Here is a 14,175-nt window from a genome sequence, read left to right on the forward strand (position 1 = left end):
TCCGTTCACTTCCGTGAATTTTTATTTATATGGCAATTTGCTTTTGTACTATAAACCACCCTCAGGAATGATTTGGGGTTCCAACGTATAAACTTGACCTCTTTGTACTTCTACCAGAGTGTCTCAGGGTCTTCTAAGTATTCCCATGGGCTAAAAATAAAGCTCAACAATAACAGCATTTTTAAGGAACGTACCCACTAAGGCCAAGTCATTTTCTACTTCTCCAGGGCTCTTCCTACTTAAGGCATTTCAAATCATGGACTGCTGGAGGAAAGGTAGGGAGCCAATGGTGGGAACAGGCCAGAACTGCTACATGCTGACTAATGATTTGCTACTGGATGTTTATAATAGAAAGAAATATTTCTACCCATAATTCTTTCAGTCCTTCCTTATAATTCATTCCCAATGGTTTTGTTGGTTTTATTCACAGTGTTTCTCTTTCTCTACTTATCTGAATCATATTTATCTCTCAGCCCTCACTTCTTCCCCTCCTTCTAATCAACACTGGTCTTCCTCTTCTCTCAAATATTTTTCAAAATATAGTCTACATGCTTTAGAGGTAGTTGGTTGACTACCATGAGTCACATAATTTAGTACCTGATTCTACAGTGTATTATGTTGTCCTCTATTTGTTTCATGCATCTTATCCTTGTCTCTGTAACAAGAACAGGAGATCTGAGAAGGTAGGAACCATATCTTATTCCATTTCTGTATTCTTCACACACAACTCCCCCAACCAATACCCCACTAGAATGTAAACTCTTGGATGACAGAGAGGGTTTTACTTTTTTTCTTTGTATCCCTGGCACGTCATGTAGTGACTAGCATAAAGTAGATATTTATAAATGTTGGATGAACTGAATTAAAATTGACTGAAAAGGACTGAATTTGTAGTAGATGCTCCATGAGAAGGCTATGGATAGAGAAAGGGAAGCAGCATTCCTCCAGGAATCCACAGTGATGCAGAGACTTATGATCTAGCTGAGGAGAAAGATCATCTACAAAGAAAGACAAATAATAACCTGAGGAACAGACCAAGAACCAAATAAGCTGATATGTTTGATACAGATCATCAGTGCTGTAGGAGTTCAGAGCCAGTAGTCTAAATCCATGTCTCAGCTCCCCACAATAGCCTTCTCTATTATTACACTTCCCCAAACTGTTATCAATTGAATTATTTCATTTTTCAGCCATATTGTCTTCTGTTGTTTTACTTGGACAATTTTCCATGTAGAAAACAGATGTTCATTTGCTTAAGTGGGGAAACCATGGGGCTTCTGTCATGGGAAGGAAAACAAGACAGGATCATAGTAGTTGCTGCAGTCTGATTTGGAACTGGCCTTTGTTTCAGCCTGCATATTTATTCTTCTTGCAAATTCCTTTTTAAAAAATACAGCATAACATTATTCAGTCTAGAAGTATAGAGATATTTAAATATTAACCATGCAATACAGCCTTTGTGTTTAATAAACACTGCAAACTTACGGGAAAGCAAATTTGCTTTTTATAAACATCAAAGCTGGCAGGCACATTTTTTTCTCTGGCAATAAGCTACGAAAAACTCTTCTCACTTCCTTGTTCATTCACAACACGGCAGGAGCTGAATGAAGCTGAGAGTACAGCTTCCTGGGGGTGTTTGGAATCGAGATTGACACGAAAGCAGCAAGGAAAACATGGGAAATCAGAGGAGAATAAAAGAGCTTCTTGGAACTCCAGGAAAACATAGTGTACCTCAAGCTTGCTCACTGGATGGGACTGAGCAGGGCAGGCTGAACTCAGAGATGGAGTGAGAAACAGCCTCGGCATGAAGTGAAACCTTCTCCTCTTTCTCCCAGGACTATGTGCATGTTAATCTTCTGTTCTAATTGTAGAAACAAATGCTTTGTCATCTGTTATCTGTCATAGGGACTTTGGGCATCCATTACCTACTTTGCAATTTTATTGCCCTAACTTTGGGACACAACCTGTTAAATATTTATTTCAAATATATATAATTTATATTACATAATGTACTCTAAAATATCACATATATCATATAAGGTACATATAAATCACACACACAAATATACATATATAGAGATACACGCATATATACACACATACACATATATTAAATACAAGCTCTTATCCAAAGCCAGGACTTTAAAATTGCAAAATGAGGGCCTGAGTTCAAATTCTACCTTTGATGCAGCCTTTCTTTATTACCTTGTACAATTCACATAAGATTCCTGAGACTTAGTTTTTTTTTTTTTTTATATAGCATGAGGAGGTTATAATAAAAACCTTAGGAGGTCCCTTTCAGCTCTATAATCTGTGTGTGTATGTGTGTTTCACATATCTATCTACATAGATGTATAGATATTTTGCATGTACATATGCCTATATATCTGGGAGGGGAGTACCTGAGTAGTCCTTAACATCTGATCCTAAAGTGGTTTATCAGATTATCTTTGATCATATAGAAAAAGATCTGAAGGAATGAGATATAGATCAAATTAATTTTGATATGAGTAGAGGGACACAGAAGGAATACATGTGGATCGTGGACAGATATCTGGGATGAGTACCAGTGTGAGACAGAGCATGCCCAGTTCAGCATGGCTCTAAGATCTAAAAAGTTGAATGTAGAATATCAAAAGGGAAGGAGAGATCCCCAAATTTCATTTCAACAAGTTCACAGTTTCATCCAGTGCTTGTCCTGAAACTCATCAGTAAAGTCCTAAATGTTCATGTGATCAAATGAGATAATTTTTATAAAAAGCTTAGTACGCTGCCCGACACACAGTAGGAACTACATAAAGTCTAGTTATTATTTTTATTATTATATAGTATAAGATGCACTGTCCTGTATATAAATATGTGAGAAAAGGTCAGCATATGTAGCCCAGAGAAACTATTTGGAAATCTGAACAATTATATAGACGTGAGCAAGGCCGGCTCCAGGAGAAACCTTAAAAGCAAATGAATTTTGTTTTCAGTGCCCTTCCACCCCCATTTTCCTATTTAAATATCTCCTTCTCTACTCTTTTATATATTACTAATCACTCAAACAAGCACTAACTTATCCCCTTCTATGTGCTTCACTGTGCTAAGTACCAATAACAAAAAGATAACTGAAAATTCCTTATCCTCAAGGAGTTTATGTTCCCAGGGCAGAAGATATCAAGTATACAATAAAACAAATAAAGCAATGCCACTTGGGAGGAAAAGTACTCACCATTGGAGTGTGGGGGGCCCAGAAAGTGGTACCTGAGTTTCATCCTGACACAAAAGATGGATTCTATGAGTCTCTGCTGACATGGAATTGGTGCAGTGGACATTTGGTCCAGAGTCAAGAAGACCTGAATTAAAATTCTGCCTCAGACACTTACTAGCTGTGTGATCCTGGGCAAGTCACATCACTTGTCTGCTTCAGTTTTCTTAATAGTAAAAGAAGGACTATAACAGCCCCTACCTCCCATGGTGACTGGGAAGATCATACGAGATCATAATTACAAAATGCTAAGCACAGTGTTAGGCACACAGTAGTTCCCTACTACTTCTTTCCTTCTGTCCTTCCTGTGCCAGTTATCATCTTGTTGTCCTTTCTTCTCATCCTGCCAGAACTTGCTCTTAGGAAATTATCTCTTTTTAGTCATTTACATCTTAGTGTGAAGGTAAGCATCTCTGTCAAGCATCAGGGATAGAGTTAAATCTTCTCTCTTACTGTGAAATAAGTGGCAGTATTACCTGTTAAAAAGAATTTTTGTTATCACCTAGCAGATGGAGAAATTATTTTTGGTTCTCTGGGAGATGATAAAATCATACTCTATTGAGAGCTAGGGATTGTACCATTGAGGATGCCCGTTCTGTTTCTTTTTCTGTCGAACTGGATCACCCAGGCTGACAGTGCTGATTTGGGTCTCACTGAACACTCATACACTTATAATACCTACGGAAAGTTACCTTGTTAGAGGAAGAGGTGTCTATGACCTTGTCCTGCGTTAAAAGATACATGTAAAACTCCCGAGAAAACCTATCAGTAGAAGCCTGATATCAAACAAAAGGTCCCTGAGTGAGATTGCATTCATTCACTCCTTCCTCTCCTGTAGCCACTGGAGATGAACTCTCTTCAGGATCAGAAAATCATAGTACTACCAGGGTCCTGCAGAGTCATCTGATCCCTTCCGCTACTTCAGCCAAAACTACTCAATCTATTCTAGATATAAAAGCATTCATGAATTGTTTATATGTAGAGAAAAAGAGTCAGTGAATTGTCCTATCTGGCCAGGCTTTATGGTGAAAAAATCCTTCCTTTGGCCAGATTTACATTTCTTTTACTATATCTCTCTAGTCCTGTGCTCAGTGGAGGTGTAAAGGCTTGGCCACCAGGTTCAAACTTCTGAAAGGCTGCAGTCATAGTCAAAGAAGCCCTTTTTCAAATTCTTCAGCTGACTCTTTAATGTTGTAGGAGGCAACAGGAGCTGGGGAATGTGTCCTTGCTTCTAGGGGAGAAGGTGGATCTTTGGCTCTTTCTGTTTATCCCACAAAACCACAAAGATCCAAATTATAGTACTTCTTGTGGAAATTTCCCTGGACTGACAGTGGAATCAGCAGCAGTTCACTGGATGAATGTGGATTCCAGGTCAAGATTGTGGGTAACTGGCAGCCTTGCCTTCACATTGGAGTTCACTCAGAAGAGGAGCTGGGCTGGCCAGGGAGATAATTAATTTGTTTAATTGCTCTCAAGGAAGAAAGGAAGCCATGTTGCTCCCAGTAGTTCATTCTCCAATCACTCACTGGTCATGGGTACCAAGGAGAACCCTGAAGTAGCCATTATGGTAGGTCTTTGGCAAAAGACAGGTTCTAATTTCTCCATATAAATTGATGCTTAAATGTTCTTGTTTTGTTTTTAAAAGAGAGTATAATGGAAAGAGCTGACTTCAGAACTAGGAAGGTTTGCACTGAGATCCCAAGTCTGACACATATTAGCTGTGTAAACCCTAGGCAAATCACTTAACCTCCTAGCACCTCTAGGTTATTCTCCAAAAGATTCTATGTTGTAGAAAGGGAACTGACCTTTATTGATAGAGGGAATTTCCTCATCTGGGAGTTCCTTGTCTCTGGAAAATGACAGCTCTAATCCCTATCCTTATCCTCCTGAATCTTACAAGAGCCTTGTAAGGTAAACAAGACTGTTAGCATTATTATTCTTTCATAAAGAAGTAAACTGAGGGATTAAGATTGATGTGATTTATCCAAAGTCACAGAGAAAGTCACTGTCAAAGTTAGAACTCCTAGGCTAGTGATCATTTATCTGAATCACACTCTAGCATGTGTGAAGGTGATCTCCACTGGGGGGGGGGGGGGAGATTGCTTAGAGGTGAAGCAGCTGAGGACTCAGTCCTCTTCTGTGGTTAATCTATGCTGAAGTTGAGTCCTTGGGATTTTTTTGGTAACTTTCTATTTTGTCCTTTAAATTATTTCTGTATTCTTCCATCCCCAGGCTTCATGGCTAACTCTGGAATGCTTAAGAGAAAGGCAAAAGCAAAGCTTTGACTTCCACAAGTTATAGGTAAGTTCCTTATTTCAATGACATATAGGCTAGTCCTCCTCTGGGGGAAATACACTCTTGAAAGAAGACAGTCCTTGACCTCATGGACCTTATAACCTAGTATTGAGATTGGATAAAAATACTATTAAATGTGATACATGTTACTGAATAAGAATATTGAAGATATACAAAACAAAATATCATGCAAGATGTTCAAGAGAAAGATTGTTAACCTATTTGAGTCGGGGGTGGGATGAAATCATGGAAAACTTCCTGGAGAAAGAGGTATTTGAGCTAGGCTTTCATGGGTAAGTAGAATTTCCAGAAGACAAAATGGAAAATAAATCTCTTTTAGGAATGGGGTAACATGAGCAAAAACATAGCAATGGAAATAATGTAGTGAATTTTGGACAAGGAGAGAAGACAGAAAGGAAGCCAGTTTGGCGATAGTATAGATCATATAGAATAATAAGAGATATGAATAGAAGGGTAAGATGTTAGATTTCAGAAGGCCCAGAGATGCAGACAAAAGAATTTGAACTCTTCTGGGAAAATAATAGGGAAATACTAATAACTATTGAGCATGAGCTAGGAGGTAAGTCCAAGATCCCTTTACTCCTTGACTTTTATAGATGAGAACCAGCCTGGCCAACAGAACATCTCTAGGACAGAGAGAAAAAGCAGGACAGTTTGATTACTTGATACATAATTGCTGACTGTAATAATGTTGTAATAATGTATGTCAATGAGTTTGGCAACTCTTGAAAAATTTCTGGCTTCAGAAAACTAACTGCTAAGCAACTCATACTTTCAATGGAGTAGTACCAGTAACACCTTTATATTTACTGTAATGTCCACAGGTCCCTTTTCTCTATGTTTTCTTTCTTGTCCACAGTGGCTGATCTACTCCAAAGGGATCTTCTAATCCAAATAGTATATGTACTTATATATATATATATGTGTGTGTGTGTGTATATAGATATAGATATAGATATAGATATATAGATATATAAACTTCCATTTGAACTGTCTTAGGAAGATTCTGAGGATCATCTAGCAGAATAAGGTACTAGACACTGAGGTCCTTGCTCAAGCTGAACTGCCAAGCATTCAAACTATTTTACAGAGAATGCAACTCCAATGGGCTGGGCATGTTGTTCAAATGCAAAATGTACACTTGTCAAAAAGACTATTTTATGGAGAACTCACATGGGGTAGGCAATCACCCCAGTGAGGGTTGTTTCTCACTGGAAGCAGCAGTGGGACTCAGCAGCCCCTAGGTATCTGAGCAAACTTTTATAGATAGCACTGATCACCTCCTGGTGTGAGCTAGAAAAGGTGCCCTAAACATTGTCTGCTTACCCAACCCTGGTCTGATTACCATGGCAGGTGGGGAATTCCACTCTTTGGTCAAAACACAAAAAGATGTATAATACGTACAAAAACATCTGCAAAGATAATTCCACTCACCATAGGCACATGGAATGTGCGCACACTTATCAACAACACAAAATCCAGTAGACCTGAAAGATGAACTGCTCTTGTTGCAAGAGAATTTAGCTATGTAAACTCAAGGAAAAAGAAGACATAATGGAATTACAAAAGTTTAGTTATTATATGCAAAATTCTAAATACTGATCCTTTCCCTTTTACTACAATTCCTTTCTGTGACTTGCTAGACTCAAGCACTGATAAGAACTCCTTCTCTGCTTCTGTTGTGTTGTTGTATACCTATGATATCACGGTAGTACACTGCAGTCCTGGCAACTACTCTGCAATTTGTAGAACAAGGCTGTTTGTTCAGTGGCACTGAAAAATTAAGTGACTTTTCCAGGGTCATTTAGCCAATATGTGTTTGAATTAGAACCTGAAACTCACATCATATAAAATAAAATAAAGTTTGTATTAGTAATTTTAACCACTCTTCTAGCTTTAAAATGAAATGAAATCTTAAGTGCTTATCATTTGAGGATCACAGAATTCCAGACTGTGAGCTGGAAAGGATCCTAGAAGTCAACTTGCTCATTTTATCCATGAGGAAACTGAAGTTCAGTGGGGTCAAGTAACAGGTTGTAAAGAGGAGAGCTGTGATCTGAACTCAAGTCCTTTGACTCCAAATTCAGTGCTCCTTCCACTGTATCATAGACTTGCCAGATTCTGATAACATTGTCAATAGCTTCCTTAACCTTCTGGAAGATGTCTTTATATCTTGAACCACAACTTCATTTTCTGAAATACCCATGTTTCTTTAATCCCTCTAGCACCAATCCTATCTGAAACAAGATAGTAGGTTACAGCTTTCCAAGGGAAGGAGATTCCATGTTTTTGCTTATGTGTCCATCCTCAAGGTGCTCTTCCCACTTGGAAAGGTGTAACAGCTGGATCAGTGTCAGCCTTTGGAGATTTAAACTGAGGAGAACTACCTGTGTTCATGCTGTAATTTTCCCCCTTCTGAGCCCTTTTTACGTATTCTGCAGGCAGCAACTGGTCAAGAGTTTTCCTCATTTTAGCTTTTTTGTGTTCTTTTCAAAAATAACCATTAAGAATTATTAGGGCTTGAGGAAATGGAATGATCCCTCCACATCATTACCTCACATTTTGCCTCCTCAAGCCTTCAAACTATATTTTGTCATTTTACCACTGGTTTTAGAAAGTAGAAGAAAGAAAAAGGCAATATCAGAAAAAGAAAGAAATGGGGAAAGAAAGGAAAGATAAAAGAGAAAAAGAAAGGAAGGAAGGAAGGAAGGAAGGAAGAAAGGAAAGAAGGGAAGGAAAGGAAGGAAGGAAAGGGAGAAAGAAATCAAGGGAATAGAAAGTAGAGAAAAAAGGAAGGTGAGAGGGACTCACTGTAGCTAGCATTATTTGGACCCATTCAGGAGTGAGGTATCAGAGATAACACTAGCCCCAAAGCACCTAAACTTTCTCATCCATCCAAGCATAAGCAATGGTCAATATTTAGTATATTTGAGTGTTGGTATCAAGGGATAGGCTACAGTGATTCCCTGGATCTGCTTTATGACCCATAGTTTTCCTGTAAACTTCAAATTCAATAAGCAAACCGAACCTGGGAAAATGAAATGGACAATTACTGTAACCAATTCTCCAACTGTGACACAGATAACATAAAACAATGTCTTTTACATTTAATTTTTGAATAAATTATATGATTTTTAAAAGATAATGCATTTTCCTGGGTAATTTTATACTGTTGCTGTTGCTGTTTGGTTGTTTCTGTCATGTCCAACTCTTCGTGATCTCATTTGGGGTTTTCTTGGCAAAGATAACAGAGTACCTTGGCATTTCATTCTCCAGCTCATTTTTACAGATAAGGAAATTGAGGCAAACATGGTTAAGTGACTTGCCCAGGATCGCACTGCTAGTAAATGTCTGAGACCAGATTTGAACTCAGGAAGATGAGTCTTCCTGATTTCAGGCCTAGCAGTTTATCCACTGTACCACCTAATTTTATATTAGGTTAATACTCAGTTAAGCTTGTACTTCCCTAGTTGATGTGATTTGATACCAGCAAATAGGTTTCACAGTACAGGTGAAGTTAAGTCAACACAGAATTTAGTTAGTACTTACTATGTGCCAGGTACTGTGTGAAGCACTCAGGACAAAAATAGAACCAAAAAGGATGACAATCTACCCTCAAGGTACTTTTTTTTTTTTTTTTTACAGGGGAAGACAACATACAGAAGGGAATTGAAAAGCAAGGGGAGAGGAGGTAGCCTCATTGTGGCTAAAGCAGGAGAAGGAAGGATGGCTGGTTTGGAACTTTCCTCAAAACAGATTCTGGGAGGATTTCATTAATGGAAGAAGGGGGACGCAGGACAGAAGTCAGTTGTAAAGAGTCTTAAAATGAAAGACACTGCCACGGGTAACCCACCAAGTGGGCAAGATGCACATAGATAATTAAGACTTAGCTATAAAATATCAAATTTGGAGTATTCATTCTTCTCAACCAGAGTCATGAGTATCACAAAATAAATTTTTGATAAAATAAAAGGAGTATAAAATAGGTTTAAATATCACCTCCAGAAACCTGCTTCTGAGAATACCTTATTCCATTATGAGGTTGGTGGCTTTGTGAGGGTTCAGGGATAATATTCCAAAATCCATAAACTACAGTAATTTCACCAATTTAAAGAAGTGGTTACTTACACTAAATAGAAAAAGAAGAGTTAAGGAAATACTTTCCCCAAATCTACCATCTCATAGTAACTTTATCTACCTCATCTCCACAGAAGATAATTCCTCAGCTAAGTTACACAAGTGTATCCCACTCTTTCCAAGGACATCTCACACAAAAAGAGAGAAATACCTAATCCACAATGGACCCAAATGCCCTTTAACATGCAAAATATTTCAAAGCCAACATGAACACTTAAACAATCAGAGAAGCTTCAGACTTTCTTAACACCTAAATAGTTATCAAGGCCACCAAAGTTTTGGCAACCTAGGATACCTATGGCTAATTAGGTATGAGAGTTTGTACAGTGGAAAACCAATTGCTTTTTAAATACTATTGACTTCCCTAATGACTCCATTGGGTTTTGTCAATCAAACAGATTGTATTTGCTTTTCCAGCAATTTCACTGCTGTCCTGCTTGAAAATGTCAAAGGGAGAAAAGAAAAGTTTCTTGATTCAGAATGCCTCTTGAGAATTCTGGAAAATAGCTTTCGAGCTTAATGTCTCCCTTGCACCAAGTTTCTCTGTCCAGGAGAGGGGGAAGGAAAGGAAAAAAGCAAGCATTAAGTGCCTACTGTGTGTTGGGTACTATGCTAAACTCTACAAATATTATCTCATGTGATCCCTATAACAACCCTTAGAGGTAGGTGCTATCTCCATTAAAAACCCTGAGAGTTAAATGTTATTTTTATCCTCATTATTAGAGTTGAGGAAATTGAGGCAGAGAGATGAAGTGACTTTCCCAGAGTCACATAGCAAGTTGTCTGAGATTGGATTTAAAGTCGGGTCTTCCAGACTCCAGGTCCAGCACTCTATTTGTTGGACCACCTAGCTGCCACGAGGCTAGGAAGCTACTATGACAATGAAAATAAGAACCACCTCGATTAATGGTGTATATTACCATCACTGGTGCTTCCCTATATTAGCTTAGAGATGATTAGGATATGATAGTAAATATGATTCTCTCTGGTCCTCTATAGCATAAACTTTACAAAGGAGAAAAAGATAGTGTTAGTTGACCAGTATTTATTAAGCTCCTACCTGGTTTTCATCCTACTAGAATATGGTTTTTATTTTATATACTATGGTACATTATCTAGAAAATTCTGGGCAATGAGTCAATATTAATTGATAATGATGTATCTGTCCTCTCTGTAATGTATGAAGAATGATATCAACTCCAGCATAATAGATCTGAATCCTTAGATGCCTTAATGGAGCCACTGAAAAGTAATGTGTTGTCAGAAAAGTGATATCATGGCACCTCTTTGTGAACATTTTTTGGGTTCTGATGGGACTGGGAACAACTTCAGTGATAAACAGCTGAGAAAAATGCATTTCATTAAAAAAATGTAATAGCTTTTCATTACTAGATCGTACAAATCAATAAAAATACTAAATATATGCAGCCATTAATCTATAACAAAAGTGTGCTTTTTTATTTAAGGCTTCAGACTTTTCAATTAAGGGAATTTATTCAAGCAGACAACATGCATATATATCCTCCATTGATCTGGCAAGGCTTAATTAGGCAGCCTATAGACTTTGATCATTTCTAAGGGGAGAAGAGTTTGCTGGGTCACTCAATTATTTTGTGTATGAGGTGGGCACTGTGGCATTATTTCTCTAGTTCTTTGTTACTGATGTATGAAAGTAGAAAACCAAAATGGAGGGGATAGGGCAGTCATGCCAAAACAGGAACAATATTCATTTTGGAGGGTACAAAATCCACACTATGCAAATATATTACTGTTCTACTCCTAAACTTCAACTTACCTATTCAGCTCTTGACTACATGTCAAGTTAGCTTTAAAGAGAAATTTCTCCCAATCCTCTAATGAACCCATTGTTCCTCCGATCTCTCCCTCTGACTACAAAAATCGTATTTGCCATTGTCTGCATCTTGCCTACTCACTCTCTCCAAATCTAAAATTTTCAGTGATTTCTCAAGTGAATTTCAACACCTACTATATAAATCAGAACAGATATATGGAATTCAGTTGATTCCTTCAGTTAGTATAAATCCAAAAAAGGATAAGGAATAAACCTAATCCCTGGATTTGAGAAGCTTCTGTGCTCATCACAGTCATGTCTATACATAGAGTGAAACTTATACTTTGAATGGCAGGAAAAAAACATATAGGTCAAGAAGAAAAAAAATCCTTACTGCTCAGGGCTGTTTACTCCATCACCTTTTTTCTTCTCTATGATGTGAAAATCATCTTTCTAAATTCACTGAAGACCCTGAGTAAGGCTATTCTTTATAGCTTTGGTATAGAACTGCTTTGTTTCCTGGATCTTCTCTATTAAATAGAATATAACTGGCTTATCCTTGTTTCTTTATAAATCTTGTTTTACAAAACATAAGTTCTCATCTTTAATATTTTTACCTCTATTTTATTTATGATATTTTAATGTATTATATATTATTTATTATACCTACCATTATCTTTAATATAAACATTACTCTTGTATTTATATTATCTGTTTATTCTAGGAAAAAAATTAAGAAATTGGATCCCTTCGATTTATACTAAAATCTTCTTAAACATCAAAGGAACGAAATATACCTGAATGCCTCCTTTACCAAAGTGAGGAGGCCAGGAGCATCCATAAGCACTAATCACATTTTGTACTCATCATCTTATATACCACAATATTTAATATAGATTTATAAACATAAAATCCTACCAGAAAGTCAAGAGCAGCCTGGAGAGGAAAAGTCACAAAAAAGAACTTGAGAGGTACATGGAAGAAAAAAAGGATAATTTAAACCCTCTGATGATGACAGAGTATGATTTATGAAGAAAAAAAAAAACAACACTTCTTCTAGAGTCAGATGACTTGGGCTCCAATCTTGGCTCTACTGCTCTCTACATGTATAATAGTGGGAAAGTCATTTAATTTCTTTGGGGACTACTTTTCTCTTTTGTTTCTGGTCACTTGTAGTATTTTTTCCTTGACTTGAAAGTTCTGAATTTTTACTATAAGGTTCCTTGGAGTTTTTATTTGGGGATTTCTTTCCTGAGGTGAATGGTAGATTCCTTTGATACTTATTTTGCTCTCTAGTTCCAGGACATTAGGGCAGTTTTCCTGGATAATTTCTTGAAATGTGCTGTCCAGGTCCTCCTTTGGATAATGGCTTTCAAGGGAGGCCAGTAATTCTGATATTATCTCTCCTGGTTCTATTTTCTGGATCAGTTGCTTTTTCCATGAGGTATTTTACATTTTCTTCCATTTTTTCATTCTTTTGATTTTGTTTGATTGATTCTTGATGTCTCATAGAATCATTAGCTTCCACTTGCCCAATTTTCCCTTTTAAGGTGTTGTTTTCCTCAATTAGCTTTTTCACTTTCTTAACCATTTGACCAATTATCTCTTTAAGGAGTTGTTTTCTTCAGTGGATTTTTCCTTTTCCATTTGATTAATTCTACTTTTTAAAGCAGTTTTCTAAACTGTTAACTCTTTTTTCATAATTCTCTTGTATCACTCTCATTTCTTTTCCTAATTTTTTTCTACCTCTCTTATATGGTTTTGAAGTTCCTTTTTGAGTTCTTTCTGGACATGAAGCTACTTCCCATTTTTCTTTGGGGTTTTGCCATAAGTGTTTTGATATATTTTTCTCTTCAGAATTTGTGTCTTGATCTTTTCAGTCATCATAATAACTTTCTACGGTCAGATTCTTTGTTTTGTTGTTTTGCTCGTCTTTTTTTTAACCTTCTTCCTTTTTTTAAAATCTGAGTTCTGCACCAGGGCCGGAAGGGCACTCTCTCAGGTTTCTTTTGTCAGAGGCTGGAGGCCTTGGCTATTTAGCTGGTGTTGCATTGATGTTGCCCTGAGGCCCCTGGAGAACCTTCCTATCTAGTGCAGCCCTGAGAGGGTGTGATAGGGGATGGCTGGCACTGCTGGAGGCCCTAGAGATCTGGGGCTACACTGAAGTACCTGGAGTACTACTTTCCTGTCCTGCTGGAGAATGCCTGTTTGCTCTGGGCCGTGCTCAAGCATGAGATCATTCTTAGAGCTGGAGTCTGTTGGTTCCCATGGCTAGGCTAAGGCATGTGGGGGATCCTGGTATTGGGTGTGCCTGCTCTACCACACTATGGTTCAGGATCTACCACTGGTTTGCTGAGGTGGAACTTGCTGCTGTTTTGCTTGCTGTTCTGGGTGCTACCTTTTACCCTCATTGAGATGGACCTTTCTTGCTGATCTTCTAAGTTTCTTAGGTTAAAAGGTTGTTTCAGTCTTTCTTTGTCCTCCTTCTGCTGTTTCAAGATTAGTTTTGGGGTGTTATTTTATGGTTGTTTGGAGGTGACTATGGGAAAGTTACAGCAATTTACTGTTTATTCTGCCATTTTGGCTCCTGAAAGTCCCTATTTTTCTTTTGTAAAATTACAGAGTTGAATTAGATCAAGCATTCTGAACTGAGGATCCATAAACAGATTTCAGAAGA

General features: G+C 37.6%; 1 protein-coding gene and 1 long non-coding RNA gene across 2 annotated transcripts in view; both read right to left on the reverse strand.

Moving 5' to 3' along the window:
• Window positions 1-14,175, reverse strand: part of DPP6 (dipeptidyl peptidase like 6) — a 1,325,443-nt gene that overhangs the window by 1,125,167 nt on the left and 186,101 nt on the right. The window lies entirely within an intron of this gene.
• The window catches only part of LOC140532955 (uncharacterized), an 82,797-nt gene continuing 68,622 nt past the window's right edge, over window positions 1-14,175 (reverse strand). The window contains exon 2 of the long non-coding RNA XR_011976750.1: window positions 1-14,175. This exon is cut by the window's right edge and continues 51,234 nt beyond it. This is a non-coding gene — a long non-coding RNA (uncharacterized lncRNA).

This window comes from Notamacropus eugenii, chromosome 3 (genome assembly GCF_028372415.1).
Source record: "Notamacropus eugenii isolate mMacEug1 chromosome 3, mMacEug1.pri_v2, whole genome shotgun sequence".
Lineage (NCBI taxonomy): Eukaryota > Metazoa > Chordata > Mammalia > Diprotodontia > Macropodidae > Notamacropus > Notamacropus eugenii.